General features: G+C 45.0%; 1 long non-coding RNA gene across 4 annotated transcripts in view; it reads left to right on the top strand.

Annotated features, from left to right (window-relative positions):
• Positions 1 to 21,734, top strand: part of LOC133367203 (uncharacterized) — a 114,288-nt gene that overhangs the window by 18,501 nt on the left and 74,053 nt on the right. For all 4 annotated transcript variants that reach the window (XR_009758543.1, XR_009758544.1, XR_009758541.1 and 1 more), the window contains exon 3: positions 9,373 to 9,450. This is a non-coding gene — a long non-coding RNA (uncharacterized LOC133367203). The remainder of the gene's footprint in view (positions 1 to 9,372; positions 9,451 to 21,734) is intronic.

Here is a 21,734-nt window from a genome sequence, read left to right as displayed (position 1 = left end):
ACTGCCCCATAGCGGAAGCATGTCATCTCCTGTCCACACTACACCTGTTTTTTTTCCCTTTTCTTGTAATGTTTGAGGAGGCAGCTTATTATTACGCTTTGGAGGCAGGGTTAATTTTTTTAAAATAAATTCAGCCAGATTTATGCCTAGCAATGCCTACATACCTCTTAAGGCAGAACTGCTAATTACAGGTTCCCAATCCTTTGTTTGCTGAATGTGAGAATGCAGGGGAAGGCCTCTAGATACCAGTTGCTGGAAACCACAAGAGGGGAGAGTGCTGTTGCAGTCATGTCCTGCTTGCAGGCTTCTCATAGGCATCTGGTTGGCCACTGTGACAACAGGATGCTGAACTAGATGGGCATTTGGTCTGATCCAGTAGGGCTCTTTTTATTTCATGAGAGAAGTATCAGGTGGGAGACACTGATATCCCTTACCCATCACTTTCCCCACAATCCCCATGGCTCTTTTCTCCCTAGCCTGGCTTATTTCTGGGTTCAGAGCTTAGCTCATGGAAAAACAAGAGCAAAGGCTGTGGGTTGTGAGGGAAGGGTTTAACTCTCCCCCGCCCCCTCATACCACTTTTGCATCCACCTTACACAGCATACACAACCAGGCCCTTCTTACATCCTTAACCATGCTTCTTGATGTAATGTGTAGTTTATTTATTTATTTAATTAATTTGTATCCCACCCTTCCTCCCAGCAGGAGCCCAGGGCGGCAAACAAAGCACTAAAAACACTTTAAAACATCATAAAAACAGATCTTAAAATACATTAAAACAAAACAGGGTTCTACCCTTGACCATTATTGTTGTTGTTGTTGTTTGTTTCCTGCCCTTCACCAGCAGGTCCCAGGATGGGTTACAATAGTTTAAAATACAATGTTAAAAACAATTAAAATAGATTACAATCACAGGATTAGGGTGGGTCCTGAAAGCACACATTTCAAGTGTCAAAGGCCAGGGTAAAGAGGTGCATCTTCAGCATTCACCAAAAACTGTATATTAATAATGCCAGACACACCTTTGTGGGGAGAGAATTCAACAACCTAGGGGCTAGCACAGAGAATGGCCTCTGAAGGCTACCATCCCCTGAACTTCTGAGGACAGCAGAACTACCAAGAGGGCTCCTTTTGCTCATCTTAACACCTGAGAGGGTTTATAGGAGGGAGGTAGTCTTTCAGGTGTTTGGGGCTTATGTCGTTTAGGGCTTTAAACACTAGTGTGAGCAGCTTAAATTGGGCCCAGAAGTGAACTGGTAACTAATGCAACTGTTTTGGAAAAGGGGTTATATGAGTTCTAAAAGCAACCGCAGCTAGTAATCTGGCTGCTGAAGTATGGACTGGTTGAAGTTTTCAAGTTGTCTTCAGGGGCAGCCTCACGAAGAGTGAATTGCTATAATCCATTCTGGAAGTTAGCCACAGCATGGAGTACTGCAGCCAAGTCATCTCTGTCCAGAAGGGGCTGTAGCTGGTGAACCAGCCATAGCTGGAAATAAGCACTCCTAGACACTGAGGCCATCTGGGCCTCAAGTGACAACACTGGATCCAGGAGTACCCCTTGACTATGGCCCTACTCCTTCTAGGTGAGTGCAACTCCATCCAGGACAGGCTGTCTTCCCACTTCCTGGACTTGAGAATTTCAGTGCCATGATCAGGCCTAAAGCCAGGCTGAAATGGATCCAGATATTAAGTCTCCTCCAACCATGCCTGATGCTGGGCCGCTATCACCTTCTTGAGCATCTTGCCCAAAAAGAGGATATTCACCACTGGGCAATAGTTGTTTAACACTTCTGCATCCAAGGAGGTCCTCTTAAAGAGGGGATGCACCACCACCTCTGTCCTGGCTCTCGACCAGAGAAGCAGTCTCAGGACTCGGAGGCTGGATTTTTAATAGCTTTATTCCAGAAATCAGAAAAAAGGATCTAGCATCTCATGCTAGGTCTAAACTGGGATTCAAACAGGAATAGGCATACTAGATGAGTTGTTGCAATAGCAAATACAAGCAGTGCTAGTATACAGAAATAGGGTGGACACTTAACACAATTAATTCAGGCTCTTTTCAGCACGAGGTGCAAGGCAGGGGCTACGATGTGAGGGCAGACAAAATTGGGCTTCTTGTAACTGTCTCTTCTCTATCCCCCGCAACCTTGGAGACATGCCAGTTTCTGATTCTGCTTTCATTTTCCTCTGCCTGAGAAGTTCCAATGTTTTTGTTAGCTCTTATCTCATTTGCTATTACACTTGGCCTTTGTGCCAGCAGAAAGTCCTCACCAGCCTGCTGAGACAAGGCTGTCTGAGCCTTCCTCAGTAACTCCAGCTGCCGGCTTTGAGTCTTCTGGAGACACATCCTTTGTAACCCCCTCATTTCCTTCATTAATGCTGGTAATGACCTCCCCAATGTTGGTAACCCCTTCTCTATTCTCCCAACCTTTTCCTTGGGGCCCATGAGAACCTCTTTCAAAGCAGATGGTACTTTCCCCTCCTACAGTGAAGCATTAATCACTCCCTAGAGCCACCTAGTCAACCCCCCATGGCTAGCTGCAAGAAGCCAAGATGGGCAAGGGTCAAGGGGGCAAGTGGTTGGCTGCATATCTTCAAGCAGCTTGTCCACATCATCAGGCTGCAATAATCAAAACTGGTCCAGTACAGATGGCACAGACAGTGAACTGAATGCTTCTATTGGACTTGCTGTAACTGTGGCATCAAACTTGGTCTAAATCTGAGCAATTTTGTCCCTAAAGTGCTTCCCAAGGTTGTCGCCGAGGGTGTCAGAGCAAAGCGGTCTTGGCCACTTGGATGCAATGGTAGCCAATAAGCTTTCTTTGCCACCGCCACGTGGTAGATACAATAATGTGACCTCACACATGCTCTGTTAGGTTCAGACAGATTTACAGCACCTGCGCTCCAGCTGTCGACACTCCTGTTTCATCGCATGCAGACCTCTAGAATACCAAGGTGACCTACGTGCTCCACAGCGATGGCAAGTGCATTCAGGAGTGATTGTGTCAATGGCTCTGTGCATCTCACTATTCCATAGTGTGACAAGAGTCTCTATAGGAGCACCAGCTATGTGAGCCAGAAAATCCCCCAGAGCTTTTAGGAATCCATCAGATTCCATAAATCTCAGAGGGCAAACCATCTCAATAGGCTTCCCCACCCCTGCAGCTGCAGTAGGTGCACTCAACCCAAACCTTACCAGAGAATGATCTGTCCATGATTGTGGGCTCACAATGAGCCCCCACAATCAACAGAATATCACCAGTCCACTCTGTGGCAAAGACCAAGTCAAGGTTATGTCCAGCCACATGTGTCAGACCAGTGATATACTGAGACAGCCCCATGGTTGTCATGGAGGCCATGAAGTCCCGAGCAGGCCCATTTGAGGCAGCCTCAGCTTGAATACTGAAGTACCCCAAGTCTACTGTGCAGGGGTTCAGCAACACCACATCCGAGACTACCTCTGACAGGTTGGTTGGGAAGGTTGTAGTGCAGTGGGGTGAACAGTACACTAGCAACATCCTCATTCTGCCTCTCTGACCAAGCACCACAAATGAACCCTTGAATGCAGACACAGTGCAGATTGGTCTCCTGGTGAAGATTGAATTTTTATGGATGATAGCAACACACACACCCTCCACCCCGCCTTTCTGACCTAGACTGGCGCTGCATTGAGTACCCAGGTGGACACAGCTGGGTTAGCATAGGCCCTCCCAGCCCATCCGCCCAGGTCACAGTTATACATGCCCGGTCAACCCCCTCTCTTGGATGATATATGTTTTAGTTTGGACAGGCCTGGCATTTAACAGCAGCATTGCCAGACCAGGGGGTCAGCTGACTGGCTTCCCCAGACACTGAGATACAACGGGCAGAGCAGATAGGCCAAAGGCTTTGATGTAACTCGCCCTCCTCCTCCCCCTTTCATATCTTTGTCCATCTCTGTACCTCTCTCTACATACCATCACAGGGATGGCAGTCCCACTTTCCTCCTCTCCCTGTCTCTGGCCCAGACACATAATTTCCTTAGCCTACCTCTAATCACAGTAATAGAAAGCAGACAAAAAAGAGAGAGAGAGAGAGAGAGAGAGGGATCCAATTACTAAATGGATTAGGAATATGCAGGGATGGGGGAGGGGGACATTAAAATGTGTTGGGGGAAAATCTCGTAGTGGACTTCCTAAAGATGTAGGTGTACACAAATTAAGAATAAAACAAAATTCCAGTGCATTAAAATGGAGACATGATGGCCTTGCAATACATGAGAGGTTCTGAAATTTCACACATGCATACAAAAATGTCCTATTAAAATATTGGTTCAGGCAGCCTTTGATTCATGGAAATTGCAGTAAAAGTGACACCTACTGTACATTATTTATTTATATCCTGCCTTTCTTTGAAGGGGCTCAGAGGAGCATATGTTATTCTCCCATTTTTGTCTTTATAACAACCCTGTGAGGTAGGTTAGGCTGAGAGGTAGTAACTGTCCCAAGGTTACCTGGTGATGATTTAAACCTAAGTCTATCCCATCCTAGTTCAACAGAATAATCACTTTACCATGCTGTAAGACTCCCATTATTTAAAATGTTTGATGTGAATTGCAGCAGGAATGGAGAGCAGTCTTCGATATACTAGTGGCATTTAATAGTCTTTCAAGAATTCCTAAGAAGACAAAAGGTACAGTGCTCATTTGTATGTATTAATTTAGCTGCATTCATATTAGCTCTTCATCACTAATTCACTGTTGGATTACTTCTGCCACAGGTGTCCCACTTGTTTAGTGGTAGCTCACTGCTCATTCTTTATGTGCTGAGATGAACTCTGGTTGTTACTTCACATTTTTCAGGGGTGATTGTTGCCATTGAAAATATCATGAAATGAAGCCCTGAGTAATCATTTTAGGGTCTTTAAAGACCAGAATGGAATGATCCTGTGACAGACAGCACAGATTCAGAATAGTTGCTTTTGTCTCTAGGTAGATATAGCTGGCTATAATAGTGCCCTCCTAAAGCATAGTGTCCTTCTCAATGTTCCTTCAAGTGTTGCAGGAGGGCTCTCAGGGTAGCACATGCAGATGGTCCCAGATTCAATGGCCAGCATCTCCAGTTTTAAAAAGGGATGGGAGACTCTTGCTTTTGACCTGCTTCCAGTCATAATAGACAAGATGAACAGATATAACACCAATTCTGTTCCAGTTACACTGGCTGCCTGTACACTTCTGAACCCAATTCATTGTGCTGGTTTTGACCTATAAAGGTCTTTGTGGCTCAGGACCCCAATATCTGTTGGAACACCTCTCCTGATATGAACCTACTTGGACCCTTAGATCATCTTCTGAGGCCTTTCTCTGGATACCCTCTGAGGGAGGCTCAGTGGGTGATGACAAGAGAGAGGTCCTTTTCAGTTGTGGCTCCCCATCTGTGGAATGTGCTCCCCAGTGAGGTCTGCCTGGTACCTTTGTTGACATCCAGCAATTCTGGCTTGCTAAGGAGAAACAAACCAGAATCCCAGATTCGGACAACACTAAGCTATCCCCTCCCTGATTACCTCAGGGGTGGCTACTTTTTTGGCCTGAGGACCACATTGCTATGTTGAAAATGCTCCAGAGGCCACAGGCAAGTGGTGGATATGGCCAAAGAATGGATGTGGCCCTCATGCACACACCCAGATAGCACACATCACAGCACACACAATCCCCTCTTCAGGGGTCAGAGAGGTAAAACTCCCCTCCTTGTTATCTCCCCCCCCCCCGCACCGGCTGTACTCTGCTGATAAAATGTTGCCAGCTTCCCTCACTCTTCACTTTTCCTGCCAGAGCAATGGAAGCCATTGGGAACTATCTTCTTATTTGCCAAATACTCCAGTTTTTTTTGCTGCTCCTATCTGCTATAATGTTTTCTGAGTACTTGGTACTGATCACTGAGCACCCAGGAAACCTTGGAGGCTTTCTTCCTGTTTCCTGAGCGGTTGGAGAGGGAGAGTCTTGAATGAGGCATTGCCTTTTTCCCCAGCATTGCTGATACCACTGCTGGTAAATTGTGTCAGGGGCTGGCAGGCCATTGGGAAAGACATGGTGGACTGGATCATGCCCGTGGGCCAGTGGTTCACCACCCCTGGTTTACCAGCTTATGCAAAAGTAGGAGCAAACTGGGAGTGATTGAGCTGCATGCTCTAACTCACCGTTCATGCACAGTATGATTTATTCAGTCAAGGTTCTTGGGTTATTGTTACATGTGGGCATGGTTAATATCTGTCCTGTCCTATGCATGGATATAGTATGGACTAGGGATGGGGGAGAAATTCACTTCAGTTTGAATTTTAATGAGAACCTACCTAATTTGCACTTCCCAAAATAATATGACAGCCGAAACACAGGTATCCTTTGAAATTCTCATTTCTTCCAGTTTTGTGATACAGTTCTCCAGCCAAAGAATGTGTACAAAAATGTGTGTATTAGGAGAAATTTGCTGTTACTACTATTGCTGCTGACAAATTTTCAGGAGGACGTTTTTTAAAAAATTGTAAACCGATGCAGAAATGTGGAGAACTGAATTCAAGACTGGGAATATGAGAAACTGAGAGAAACCGAAACTGGCAGATTATCCATCACTAATGTTTATTATTGATACATTTCTTTGATACAACCTAAAACAAAAGCTGAGTTTGTCTCTATCTCTCTGTTTCTCCCACAAAAGTTATCCCTGACTTTATTAAGAAGGTTCAATCAGGAGTAGTCCAAACTTTTGATAAGAGGTACGTTTTCAATTTGCTCCCAGTGCTTAGCACCAGAGTTTAGCAAACAACCAAAGAGGTTCCAGGCACAAATAGTTCCCCCAAGGGCTGACCCTGTGCACTGGATTATGTATTTGAGAGCTGTGGCCGTTATGAAATCTTTGATGGCAAATGAACCCCTTTAGTCTTCTTCCTTACAATGAAGCCATGATAAGCCTGCTTATGTCTCGTTGACTTTAGTGGAATCATGCGTAAAGATTGCCTTAGCCACTTTTTTTTGTGACAAGCATGTAGCAAGTTACAACAAAGGGTGTTCTGTGACAGGCAGGAGGAGGTGGGTAGGTGGAAGTAAAGGAGGAGGGTGGGAGGGAGCCAATAATTCTTGCTCCTCTCCTACCACCCCCATTCAGCTGGCCCATGGCCTCCTTTGATTCGTTTTGCCTGTACCAAGAGAAGGGACTTGCACTTGATATATGAAGTGCTTTCAAACTGAATGCTTGGAAATCTCCACAAAGACTTCTGTGTCCAGGCCACGTTATGCCTCCGCCTCCCCCACTCACCCACTCTTGACTTACACCCTCTCAGCTTTACATTGGCTTTTTTTTTTTTTTACTCAATCTCAGAAGTCTGCGAAAGTGTGGGAGGGATGGGCAGATGGAGTGAGAGGAGAAAGATGCCCAGCTGCAGACAGACACAGTCCCAATGCATGACTGGGGGTGGGAACATGTGACCACTTACTGTACAATTGCCACGTAAACAGTGTGGTGGCTGAAATCACATGGTACACCAGTCTTCGATAGACAACACGTGGTATGAAGAAAATGTTAGCATGCCCTGTACCAGAGACGGGTAAACTCTGTTCAGTCTGAGGGCTGCATTCCCCCATGGGCAAGCTTGTGGGGGGCACATGCCAGTGGTGGGTGGTGAGGAATGAGATTTCTGAATTATTATATAAATTTATGTTCCTTTTGTAATCATCAATTACTAATGGATTATTTTATTTGTGTGTAAGCACAGGGAAAAGCCAAAGCAATGTTTTAGCATGGAAAATGTTTTAAGGAAGTATGCTTGGTTAGAATCGAAATTAGAAGCTGCTGATATGTCAGTGTTGAAACTTATTTAATAGATGTAAAATAGTGCAACGCAGCAGAAAGAAATGAGAAGTAGTAAAGAATGCTGATTAGTCTATGTACTTTTGATATTTTTAGTTTGAAAGGTAAAGGTAAAGGTGTCCCTGCACTTGTAGCGTGAGTCATTTCCGACTCTTAGGGTGACGTCTTGCGATGTTTACTAGGCAGACCGTATATATAGGGTGGGATTGCCAGTTCCTTCCCTGGCCTTTCTTTACCCCCCAGCGTATGCCGGGTACTCATTTTACCGACCACGGATGGATGGAAGGCTGAGTGGACCTCGAGCCCTTTTACCGGAGATTCGACTTCCTCCTTCTGTTGGAATCGAACTCCGGCCGTGAGCAGAGCTTCGGCTGCGTTACCGCCACTTACCACTCTGCGCCACGGAGGGTCTTTATTTTTAGTGTAGACATGGGGAAATAAAGAGGCAGACCCAACCATGGCCAGGAGGCGAGGTCTGACCACGGCCAGGAGGCTAGGCCTAAAAATGCAGTTTCATCAGTTATAGGGGGTAAGGGGTTGGATTTGGCCCCGTTTGGTTTATGATGTCAAAATGGTTATAAAAAGCTGTGCTTTTCCTGTGATTGGCAGAGTTTGGTTTGCAGCTACTCTCCCAGCAAGCGCTTCTGGTTTATGTCTCAATAAACTCTGTTCTCTGGAGCACCACAATTTGCTTGGAAAGTTTTCCTTCCTTGGTGGGAAAGATACAAAAGTGGGCAGAGCAAAAGAAGTGACTTTTACTTTGTGGAGTCGGCCTCACAAAAGTCAGAGGTTTCTACACATACCCTTATGCACACATCTCCATCCTGACAGGCAACAGTCATTGTCATAGTTTAAGGACACATTCCAGCCTGGCAAAAAGAGGCTGGTGAAGTGTTTGCACTGGGGAGAGGGAGCTTGGCTTGGGGAGGATACCAAAGGCCTGATAGAGAATTATGGAGGACCTCTTTTGAGCCCCAAACCTGAGGTTCCTCAGTCACTCCTGCCCTACACTCATCATGGTTATGTTAATTAGTAGTAATGATGGAGTGCCCCTGAGCATGTGCAGAGCTCTGTTTTGAGTTGCAGCTTAACTTTCAGTGCCAAATTTGAGCCTGGAACATGGTGTAATACCAAAGAAGAGAGTGGTTCTGACTATGGAGTATAGGTTTAAGGAAGCAGGGCCTCCCCCGCCTTTTGGACAGGGGAGATGGACCCAGATTCTAAGTTGTGCAGGTGTGTCCTAAGGGTTTGTTTATTAAGAGGAGGCTGACCTGAGATCATCTCTGTCTACCCTAACTAGGAATATGGTGTTTCAGAGATTGGATCCAGGGTGTGTTTGATACAATAATCTTGCTGGGGCTAAGTAGGTCTGAATCTATCCAGTTCCCGAATGAGAGACTGCCTGGGAAGACCAACTTCAATGGAGGAAAGAGGGAATACAGGTGTCATAAATGAATAAAGTACACAGGCCATATTCCCTTCCCTTCTGTCTTGAGTCATTCAATCACAAGGCACTGTATTTGTATTTCTCTAGGGGATTGTCAAGGCCACCCACCAGAGACGGCCACCCTCCACTTGTTCTCATGGTTGGTCACATCCTGGGATGAAAGAGGTACGTCTAAGATTCCTGCTCCATCCAAAGGTCATTAACGCTCTTCCAAGTTACTTCATCCTCTCTCTGAACATATAAATATATTCCCAGAGTTCAAAAGTGGTTATCCAAGGATCTCTAGTCCTGTAAATAGGCCCTTGGTTTGCAACACTTCAAGTGATAAGAGCATATGCAGGAATGCACACTCTTCGTAGTATTGGAGGAAAGAGCTTGTAAAAAAAAGCCACATTCTCCCTACCCTTGGCAGGTATCACACGTCTTTCTGGAAGGCTAGCTGTTCTATCCCACCTGACTCACAATGCTGATGAGGCGGGGATGGGAGGGATGTCCAAGAATAACTAGGAGCAGCTCCCACTGGTAGTACATGCCCTGGTCACCTCTCGATTAGATTACTGTAATGCGCTCTACGTGGGGTTACCCTTGAAAACGGTCCGGAAACTACAACTTATTCAGAATGCGGCAGCTCGATTACTCACAAACAGTCGTCGCCGGGACCACATCACGCCAGTGTTGTTCGATCTACACTGGCTTCCAGTTGTTTTCCGGGCCCAATTCAAGGTGTTGGTATTAACCTTTAAATCCCTACACGGTCTCGGCCCAGTTTATCTAAAGGATCGCCTACAACGCCACCAATCATGCCGCCTGACAAGATTGGCCACACAAGGCCTTCTCTCAGTCCCGCCAACCAAAGCAGCTAGGTTGGCGGGCACTAGAGAGAGGGCCTTTTCAGTGGCGGCCCCCACCCTCTGGAACTCCCTCCCACAAGATCTTCGGCACATCTCTTCCCTGAATATGTTCCGCAAGGCCTTAAAGACCTGGCTTTTTCAGCAGGCTTTCAGGACTTTTGGGGAGGCTTAATATTCTTCTGTTTTAAATGCCTCCTATTATGTATTGCTTGCTTTTATAATTTATATTATTTCACTGTATTTTGTACTGTATTCTGCTATATTAATTGTATGTACGTCGCCTAGAGTGGCCATTGGCCAGATAGGCGACACATAAATTAAATTTATTATTATTATTATTAAAAGTTCAAATATGGGTTTTCCTAGGCTGCTGACCCCACCATGTCTCAAGCTCACAGGGCTGCATCTGGCTAAAAGGGTTGGCCCTCCAGGACTGGATTTCCTGGCTTGCATGAGAGAACTTGGGGATCAGCCATGGAGACCCACCACAGCAAGCAGATGTGTCTAGTGTCCATTCTAGACTTAGCAGTACCTGGGCCAAACCCTGCCTAGGAATTGCACTTCCTGGACCGGAAACCTTTTACTCCACATCCCAGAGGCATGTGTGAGAGCTAGTTGTGTTTGCTCAGTAGTCAAGAAGTTAATGTTAAACATGTTCAGAGGGTCTCTCCTTCCTAATTACTTGACATATTTCAGAGCAGATGACTGGTCTTGAAAACAGCTTCCAGGACTGAGCCCTGACTGAACACAAGCCCCCCTGCCTAAAGCTTCCCACCTCACTTCTGTCATGGCATTGCTCTCTAATCTGTAGCAGAAGGAAGTCTTACTAGCCTTTGTGGTCATCCCCAGAATCCAGGGGCATTGTTGGGGAATGGTCCAGCTTGCCAGAGCCCCAGCCTTTTTCACTGGGTTCCAGATCTCCTTAGCCTTCCCCCCACCTTTTTTAAGCTCCTCCCCTTCTTATTTTGCTTACAAGGTGCAGTACAGGTCAGATCCTAGCTTCCTGCTGCTTTAATTTACCTAGAGGCACCCTTGGCAAATTAAGATGGCAGGTAGTTGGTCTCAATAGCACTCTGCTTTGCAAAGTACTCAGCTGTCTTGTAAGCAAAGTAAAGAAGGGGAGAAATCAATAGCAGATGCCATGGTGGGGCTGAGGTGCTTGCCCGACCTCCCAGCAGGTGAGTCGCTGCCGCTAACCGGGAGGGGTGAAGCAGTGGCAAAGTCAGCGTGCTGCAAACACACCAGCAGAAGCAATCTGGTACTCCTGCCAGTGCGTTTGCACCCCACTCCCCACCCCACTGTCTTGCCTCTCCTCTTCCTGGTAAGCAGCAGCAACTCATTTTCCAAGAGTTCAGGTAAGCCCCTCTATCCCACCACACCATCCATTACTAAGGGAAGAAGGGGAAGGCCTTCTTGGTAAGCTACAGAGAGGAGCGGGGTGGCAAGTGTAGGGATGTGACTGTGGTGAGAGGGAAAACAATACGGGGGGGTGATTGTGGGCCAGACCTCCCTTGCAGCCTAGCCTAACTCGTGGTGGTTAAGATAAAGTGGGCACAGGGGAAACCCACAAACACTGACCCTAACTCCTTGAGAAATAGGGAGGTTAAAAACATAATAATATTAGATGAGTATGGGAAGTTGCTTGTGTTGATCCATGGTTGCTAGATATCTTGGGTGGATGGTATTCTGGTGACAGGATACATGTCAGTACATTCAATAGCTGGATGGGGTGAGGAAGGAGAAGTGTGTGTGTGTGTGTGAGGGGAGAGAGGGAGAGAGAGAGAGAGAAACAATGTTAGATGTTGTACAAGACTCATTTTAGTTTTAATATGCAGTCCTGAGCTCTATCGGGGATCTCTTCTTGGGGAGACTCCCTTGGGGATGCGCTGGTGAGGTGAGTCTCGCTTCCCAGGGAAGGGCACGGTGAATCTCACTTCCTGGGGAAGGGTGCAACAAGGACCAGCAAGGGCCAGGGCAGTGGCGAGAGTCGGGGCAGAGGAAGATGGGCAGAGGGGGCACGAAGACATTGGGCAGGCCTGAGTCAGAACTGCTCCCTCCAAACCTTCCCGCAGCCCTTCTTGTGGGGCTGGCAGGCCTGCCTGAAGCAGTGGCAGGTGTAAGTGAGGTGGCCCATGTCAGCTACACCCAGTGAGCCACAGCAGATAATGAACTCCAGCAGCTCCTTGGGCAGCTCTGTCAGGGACTGGGGACTGGCACGGGCAATGGCAATGGCTCCTCCTGCAGGCTGGGTTGTCTCCTCTCCTCCCACTCCCTCTCCAGCGCTGCCGTCTTGCCTTGCTCCAATACTTTTCTCTCTAGAGGCCTCTTCATCACTTTGAACAAGCTACTATATTCCAGCCATACAAAAGTCAGATTGCCACTTGTGATAAAAACCAAAGTGATGAAGGCTTTGGTCTGGTGACCTGTGTGCCTGCTCATTCAGCAGTTCGGGTGCTAACTGTTGATGGGCAACTTCAAGGTGCTCTGTGCTCACCCTTCTTAGGGTTCTTCATATTGCAATTACAGTGGTGGAAATTCAACAGTGGAGGCAGTTTGGGCACCCGTGCGGGCCACGCAAAAGCCCACAAAAGGTTGTATGTGATGCAGGCACTTGCCAGGTATGTTGGGCCTAACCAATACCCCCTGTGAATTAAGAGTATGACCATAACACGCTCCAATACTGCAGCCAAGAGTATCAGTAATAGTGGTCAGGCCTGACGCTAGCACATGGCCAGGGTGGGCACTGGCCTGAGGGCCCAGAATCGCCCCCAGGGGCCCCTCCCAGGATAAGTGCAGGCCAGCAGTAGAGGAGGGAAGCAGCAGGCAGCTCCACACAGGGCCAGTGCCAGGCATGACTGGAACCTTGGGCACCAGCTTGCACTCGGCCCATAGCACTGTAGCCCAACAGCCCCCAATAGTTATTTATTTATTTATTACATTTATACCCTGTCTTTCTTTTCATCATAGAAACCCAAGGCGGCTTACATATGGTTCCCAGGCAGTCTCTCATCCAGGCACTGACCAGACCTGACCCTGCTTAGCTTCAGCAGGGAGCTGGCCTTAGGTGCCTTCAGACCAAAGCCTGGGTATAGGTAGCGTGGGGCAGAGCTTAGAAGTAACTAGTTACAAGTAACAAATTACTTGTAATTCATTACTTTTTGAGTAACGAGTGGGTAATTCCTTTACATTTTGATTGTAATAGAACTAGGAGTAATTTTACTACTTTCGTGGAGTAATTGTAACTTTTCCAGCATTACTTTTGGGCATTACTTGGGGGGGGAGCAGGGGAAATCTTCTACTCCTCTGATTTGTGGATGAAAATCATGTGCCTCAAACTGGGCTTCTGTGCAGTGTTGCTCTTTCCTCATGTTCTGTGGATGGGCAGGAGGCGACGAGGGAGGAGGCAGAGAGTGAGACGGGGTGGAGTGGAGAAAACAATTATTTTAAAAAATGGATAGTGGTGGTGAAGAATGGAGTGGAGGGAAAAAGGATCTGGAGGTCAAGAACATGGATAAAGGAGGAGAAGGAGGCAGCAGCAGAATGGAGATAAAGAACTGTGGAGGTGAAAGATGACGTGTGTGTGTGTGTGTGAGAGAGAGAGAGAGAGAGAGAGAGAGAGGGAGGGAGGGAGGGAGGGAGGGAGGGAGGGAGAGAATACTGTGTTTGTGCTTGGCACACAAAGTGGCCTCCACTACCCTTTCTGGCTACTGTGCTGCATTGGCAGTATTTTAATTTTTTTGCATGTCAGGGGAAAATGTTCACTTGAGTGAGTGGCAGGGCAGGGTCTGGGAGGTGGTTAAGTGAGAGAGATTATGCTGGCTGGCTGAGGGGGGGTTGCCCTTGGTTTGACGTGCAAAGATCTGAGTAGTGGCCTCAGCCTCCCTCCCCACCACCCTTTCCAGCGGAGAGACCACCATTGCTATCTTATGGATAAAAATTATTATTCTACTATCTCTGTATGTGTTTGTTTATTTTTAATGTTGTTTTAGGCTACTTAGATGTGCAGCAGCCAAGGCCAGCACCTTGTAAGCATTTTTTTAAAAGTAACTGAAATGTAATTGTAGTGATTACTTTTGAGAAAAAGTAAAGTAATCAGTTACTTTCAGAGCAATTGTAATTGTAACGGTAATTACTACTTTTTTGGGCCATGTAACTGTAACTGTAATTTATTACTTTTTAAAAGTAATCTTCCAAGCTCTGGCGTGGGGCTAATAAGCCTACCCATGCACCCCACCTAACTTTCTTGTCATGTGAATGAAGTGTATGCATAATGCACATGCCTGCCATCAACCAAGATGGTGATGGGGACATCAACCCTTAGGAAAACCACCACTACCATCTTGGATAATGGCAGGCATGTGCGCACAGTGCACATGGCATTCATACTGACAGGAGAGGTAGGGCAGGAGGGTAGGCAGGCTCATTGAAGCCTGCACTGCCTGTATTGAGGGGGCTGCCTGGGAGCACCTTTTCCACGATCTGCAGCAGGGTCAGGTTGTAGGACCTGATGCTGCTGCAGATCATGCGAGTGACACCCTCCCACCCTAAGGAGGGGCCCTTTAGGGGCCCTTTTGAGCTGCAGGGGCCCTTGGCCAAGGCCCAACCTGACCGCCCTCTGGCGCTGGCAGTGGCTCCGCAGCAACAGAGCCTGCCCTGCTCATCTGCACCACTGCTGTGTGAAGACAAGTGGCAGACCAGTTGCTAAGGAGCTGCCCTGTCCTGTCCTGAGTTTCAGGCATGAAACTTTGGAAACTTTGGAAACATTGGAACTTACTAGCCCGTAGCAGCAGAAGTGAGGCAGTGCTGAGGGGAGGAAGTTGCTGAAAAAACATGTCTATTGTAACGTCTGCTCAGAAGTAAGCCCTGTTGAATTCAGAAGGGCTTCCTCCCAGGTAAATGTAGGTAGAATTGCAGCCTAAGGCTGCAATCCAATACATGTCTACTCAGATGTAAGCTCCATTGGATTCAGGTAAGCATGCAATGGATTGCAGCCTTAATTACGTAATAATTATTGCCTTCCCATCCCCTCGTTCCCTTTGCCCCACTGATCTGAGGGCGGCTGTGTATTTGTGTGTGCGTTAAGACCTTCCTTCTTCTTTTACAAACAAGCTTCCACTGTTCAGGTCTGTACTGGGACTTTTATATATAAATTCTCTTTCCCCTCCCCCCCTTGCCTCCCCACACCCATTGTAGCTGGGAAGCTCCTATTATTATTTTTATGTATGTCCTGGTTTTTATATAAGGAGCTCAAAGATGGTTCTTTGCCCTCCCCATTTTATCCTCCCAGTACCCCTGTGAGGTAGTTTAGAGTGAGAGACTGTTACTGGTCCAAGGTCACCCAGTGAGCTTCATGGCTGAGCAGGGATTTGAAACCAAATCCCTGGCAGGAGATCCTAGTTATCATGTCTCTTTAACTTGGAAACATGTATATTTGTAATGCCTGATGATAAAACAGCACATTAGAAACTAATAGTTGTCCCTAGAAAGGCTATTTTTTTCAGTCCTTCATACAAAACACTATATTAGTAGTACTGATAGCATTAAATCTCCACCAAGTGCTGTGTGTTTATTCTGCACTACAAGTCAAAGATGATTTTTCTTATTAGACATTTTTATGAGGATTTCTGATGGACTGAGGCATGCTGAAGCATTGTGTTGCATATGCATTTGTATGGGTCTACAATATCTGAAAGTTTTATTTCTTTGCATGTACGTCCTGTGATGTGGGAGTATCCTTTAATGTCATTTTTGTACACTATACATACTTGTTAACATATAGGTGAATTGCAGCTGAATTATTGTGAATGCTTTTTTTTAGAAATGAAATTTTAACTTTTTAAGAGGGCAGTCTTTCATCTACTGTTCTGTCCTTGACTTGCCCTGGTGCTCTGATATAACAGTGCTACGTGGCAATAAGGGGTTCTAAGATTAATTCTAGAATGCCTCTTAATATCTCAGCACAGTTGAGTAAGTTGTGAGTGCATTGCAGCATCTGCCTTGCATGCAGAAGGTTCCTCAGCTTCAGTCCCCAATGGCATCTCCAGGTAGGAGAGATGCTATCATGGACTGAACCTGAGGGACCTTCTGGGAGAGACTCCTGCCTGAAAATCTAGAGAGCTGCTTCAGTCAGTGTAGACATTACTGGGCTAGATGGACCAATATAAGGCAGCTTCCTGAGTGAGAAGAAAATCCTGGTGGAGAACTGAAATGTTTATTTGAAGTGCTTTTGCCAAAGATCTTTGCAAGTGACAGGAAAGTATGCATTCAACCTCCATACACACACCTTTTTGTCTGTGAAAACATTAAAGCAGAGAAGTCAACAGAAACAGTGAAAAATGAGAATTATTTCTCAGTACATCTTGTGGAAGATCCCAGGCTCTGATACTATTCATATAATCTGCCTATCATTAACATGGTAAACCAGAATAAATTCTTAGGAGTTAAGGCCTATGAAATCAAAATTTTGTATTTTTATTTTACAAGAGGGGGTGCAATATTTGTGAAGATTTGTGGGTTTTTTTGAAAGGAGTGTGGCCACAAGGGAGGAGGAATGCGGTTTGAGGAGAAAAGGGAGGAAACAAGGGCCCACTGACACCTGTGCTTGAGGGCCCACAGAAACCTGGAGCCAGCCCTGATGGTGGTCAAGCAGTCATTTAGAGAAGCTCTTCCATCTTACTGTTCTCCTCACTGACGGAGACTTGCTAAACTTCTGAAATATGCAGAGGTTCTCTGAAATATAACTGGAAAGCAGCTTGGTATTTAGAAGTGGGGTTGCCATTAGGGGTGGGTGAGAAATTTAATTCAGTTCGCATTTCAAACTGAATCAAATTCACACCTTCCAAAACAATGTGAGAACCGAAGACAGCCAACCTTTTTCACACTTATTTGAATTTTGCAATGCAGTTCACAAACCAAACAATGTTTACAAAAATGCATGTCTTAGGAGAAAGTGCAGGAAAAATAAATATATGAGCACAGATAATATAAAAAAATGATGACAAATTGCTTGCAAAAATGTGTACATTAGTCAAAACTGCCTATAAAATGTGTTTATTAGGATAAATTTGCACTAAAATTCTAGAGAATTTTCATGAGGATTTCCCCCCACAAATTGCTGCAAAAATGTGGAGAATTTAATTTAAGATTGGAAAAATGAGAAACTGAGAGAACTGAAATCGACAGATCTTTCCACCTCTAGTTGGCATAATTTTCTTGGACATAGGAACTATGCCTTTAAAAAGTACATAAATAGGCAGATTTCTCTAGGTGAGGTTTTTCTGCATTTGGAAATACAAGCTGCTTCTGTACTGGCTCTTTTTTTTTTTGCGATTGCCATCCTTTGTTCACTTTTTATGGAGAATCTGGATGGCAAAAGTGTTAGGTTGTTGCAGTCCAGTGTTTACTATTTTGTCCTCTCTGTTTTTTAGATATGATTTGTGGTGATTCCCCCACCCAATAAAATTATTATTATTACTATTATTTTTAGTTTTTTATTTAATTTGTTAGTTGTCTCGTATCCAACAGTCTCCAGGCAACTCACAACAGATTTAAAACTTACAATATAAAACAGTTTTAAAACATAAAATATGAACACATACAATTGTAGTTCTAGTGTGGGCTAACGTGAAGTTGAAGCTTTCAGAGCTCTTGTGACTTTAATTAAATATTTCCTCTTTTCAGGTAGTGTATGTTTTATTGTTTCCTGTTGATTGTGACTGGGGGTGATGATGGTGATGATGAATTGTTCTTTGAATAACTTATTTTAACTGTCCCAATATCAAGTTCTGTTCATGCATTAGAAAACAGGCTTTAATTACTGATTAGTTTTTGTTCATTTCTTATAGTGTAATAGTGCTACTTCATGGCAAAAAAATGAAAATAAAATGTTGCAAGGAAACGCGCAACTAAAGTTTCCACCCCACCTACAGGAAAGCAAATGGGTTCTTTTTCTGCAGTCCAGACACAGGCTTACTGGCCCTGTGAGAATGGGGCCATAGGAGAGCATACTATGGGAAGGGAAAGGCCTTCTGCCCTTGCATAAAGGCACACAAGTCTTTATTATTTGCATGTAGTAGGAATGAAGCCCTGGCACTAAAGATGTGTTCTGAGGCTACAGTGTAATTCTGTGCATGTCTACTGAAAAGTAAGACCTACTGAGTTTAACATTTCTGAGTTCAAATTTCTCAGAAGACATTTTTCTTTTTGTTACCCCTCTTCCCTCCTAGAAAATATGCAAAAACCCTAGTTGGCTGTTGCGTAAAAAACTGAACTGAACCTTCCTAGAAAAAGACCACTTTGCAGATTTTTTTTTTCAAATATTCTCAAAATATCTCCCTACCCCACCCTGTGGGACCCTGTAGATGATGCAAAATGGTGGCCAGGCTGCTAGCATGATTGGTGCTGCTACTGCCTCTTGCAGTGACAGAGGGGGAAAATGATAAAAGAAGGAAGCTGTCCTACTGCTGCTAGTTGTGAGCTCTGTGCCCAAGAAATTTTTGGAGAATTTCTCCTCCCCAAGGAGAAGTTTGATTAAATGGTCCCTCCAATTATCTGTCCTCAAATAGGGAGAAGAATTTCAATAGGCCATTTGCTAACAGCTTTCCTCCCAGGAAAGTGAATAGATTGCATCCTTAAGCCTCCAACAGCCCTAGTTCAAATTAAATTATTTTGTGGTTTGTGTGAGATTGTGTGTGCACAATGCATGCATGAATTATGTATATTGTCATTTTTCAACCTCAAACCTCATCTAAAAGGTGAACAGAGTAACTGACATTCAGCCTGATGAATAGCCAGTTGCTTGATCTGCAAAACCTAGGTTTTACAAAAGTTCTTTTAGGCCATAAGCATGGACCAGCCATGGAGAAGCAAACATTTTTGGGCTACTAACTCTTGTGGGCTTATTTGTAAATCTGCTTTTGTCTACTGCATGCTTGCCAAACTTTTGCAACACCTGGGCAATCTAGACTAGTGCGCTGACCAGAACTGGTGTGGGTTGAAAGATTCCAATGTGTAGATTCAGAGAGAATTCAGAGAAAAGTACAATGGGCAAAAGAGAGGGAATAAGAAAGAGGAAGTGATGAAGAGCTGCTGTGGGACATAGAGAGCCTTTCAGTTCATGCTGTGGGCCAGGGAGTGAGGGCAGGGCCCTGGAGACAGGCAGATGAAAGAGAAATTTTCTGGTGTGCCTTTGAAAGAGCTTCTTCTGACAGCCCAGTTCCTGAGAAATCCTTGAGCCAGGAAGGCAAAGGGGAGAGAGGATGCCCTTGTTATCAAGAAAGAAAACAGAGCCAGCTTGATTAATGTATGGCAAACATGGCTGGGCCATGACTGGCAAATTTGGTTGAAAAGCCTTTCTGTCAAAAAGGCTTGGAATACTGGAAGAAAGGAAGAAGGCAGGACACAAGGTGAAGCAACTACAAATTAGATGGATCTAAAAGGATTGAATAAATTCATGAAGGATAAGTCAGTAGCATGACGGCTTAATGCAGGGATGGGGAATCTGTGGCCCTCTGGATTTTTTTAGACTCCAACTGCTATCAGCCCCAGCCAGCATGGCCAATAGTCAGGGATGTAGTCCAGCAGCATCCAGAGGGGTTTGTCATGAGTCCACTGAGATGCTTTGCTTCCACAGCTCTTCCAGATTAGCCTTCCTCAACCTAGTGCCCTCCAGATGTTGCTGCAGTACAACTCCCATCATCCCTGTCCATTGGTGTGCTGCCTGGGGCTGTTGGGAGCTAGAGTCCAGCAACATATGGAGGGTACCAAGAAGGCTGTTCCAAAGAGACTATTTCAGAATTATACAGCTTTAATTACTGAATAGGTTTCTCCTGGTTTTCAGTTAGAATTTATGAATGACCCACCTTGTGTTTGGCATCGTGTGTTTTTAAAATATTCTGTGTTGTTTTCAACTTGTTTTATGGCCATGTGGAGTATACAGAAACAAATGGAGACAAAAAGATGTTCTAAATGACAGTAAGGCAAAATATGGGGGTCTGGGGGCAATGGAGAGAGAAAAAAATACTCTGTTTATTATTGATGGCACCAAACACTTGCATCCAGAGATGCATCCAGTGATTTGTTAAGCTGAATATCATTAGGGTGAGGCACAGAGCCATGGTCCTAATCATCTGAATTCATTAACCACCCCCTGACATTTTTGTTGGCTTTCAGGATGTCTTGGACAAATGCCAGACAAGTCATTATAATTGTTTCTCCTAAATTGCTCCTGGAGTTTCAATGGACTGTCCAATCCCTCCCATAATGGGACTGTACAGCAGTGGCATAATCAGCTATTAAACAGCTGTAGTGAGCCACCCTAGAGGTAGCTGCAATTTAAAAAACATGTACATTTACATCAAGCATTTTGTAAATTTGCACTACTACTGGTTAGCTTATTCTCTCACCCGTAATTCCCCCCTGCCCCAAAAACACTACAAAATGAAGATAATACCTTTAAAGGGTGTTGAACTGATTTGTGAGAGAGTATAGCTGTGTTCAGGCATTTGCCTGAGCATGTGAGGTCTTAAAACAGGGATATGGGCACTCATACCGACCCCATCCACAACATGCTGAGTGTATGGACTGCTTAGTAAAGAGGATTTCTAAAAGGGTTCATTTGAATAGACAGGATTCCTACTTGTAGGAGCTTTCTAAGCATGTTCAACAGGATGCTCCTAAAAACCTTCTTCAGCCTTTGGCACTCAACATGTTTTAATACTGTACCTCATGTGTTCAGACCAGCGCCTGAACACAGCTGGTGTGTGGAGCCCTTTGAATAATTATTGTTCTTCATAATAAGTCAAAGTTCTTTCTTACTTTCTTGAGCTTTTTAGATGCAATTTTAATCCTGTTTTATGCTACAGTTATGATTTTGTGGCTTTTACTTATTTTATATTATTTTGTATATACATTTTAGTTGTGTTAAATCACCCTGGGAATATAGCTGAAGAGCGGTATAAAAACAAACATGGAAAATGCACTATATAATTTTTTTTTAACAAGAAAGAAACAGCAGATGTACTGAGGCAAAAGCTTGTATGTATAGTATAAATATATAAATGCTAAATATTGAAGCCAAAATGCTGCTGATTGAGCTTCTGTTTTGGAAGAAAATGGAACAAGTTTCTAGTCCTGTGCTAGTCCTTGGACTGTACAAGTATAGTATGATCTCTTCTGGGGTCATCATTACCTTTATAGGCCATAAAGGTAGGCAGCAGACAAGTGCATACTGAAGAGATGTAGATTTAGCTCTATGACCATCCTCTCAGGTGTGGATGTGCCCTGTGCTGCCTGAACACCAGTACCACCTTCTGTAGTTCCACCTATCAAAACAACCTAGTGTTACCTGCAAAAGGTCAGCAGTACGGACCATATAGAATTGGCTCCCCTAAATCAGAGCTCTCTCCAGATTCCCAAGGTTACCTTTCTCCGCATGTCAAACAACAGCTTCATTAGGTGGGCAGTTGTCAGGAATGTGATGTGGAAGAAAAGGGTTAAACCTCCTCCCCACATACTGTGCCCCAATCCTGATCAGGGAGCTGCTGCTATTTCATGCAGCCACAAGTGAGGTGTGTAGTATCACACGTTGTTTGGCCCTAG

The sequence above is a fragment of the Rhineura floridana genome, chromosome 11 (genome assembly GCF_030035675.1).
Source record: "Rhineura floridana isolate rRhiFlo1 chromosome 11, rRhiFlo1.hap2, whole genome shotgun sequence".
NCBI classification, from domain to species: Eukaryota; Metazoa; Chordata; class Lepidosauria; order Squamata; family Rhineuridae; genus Rhineura; species Rhineura floridana.
This window is presented reverse-complemented; position numbering and strand designations above follow the sequence as displayed.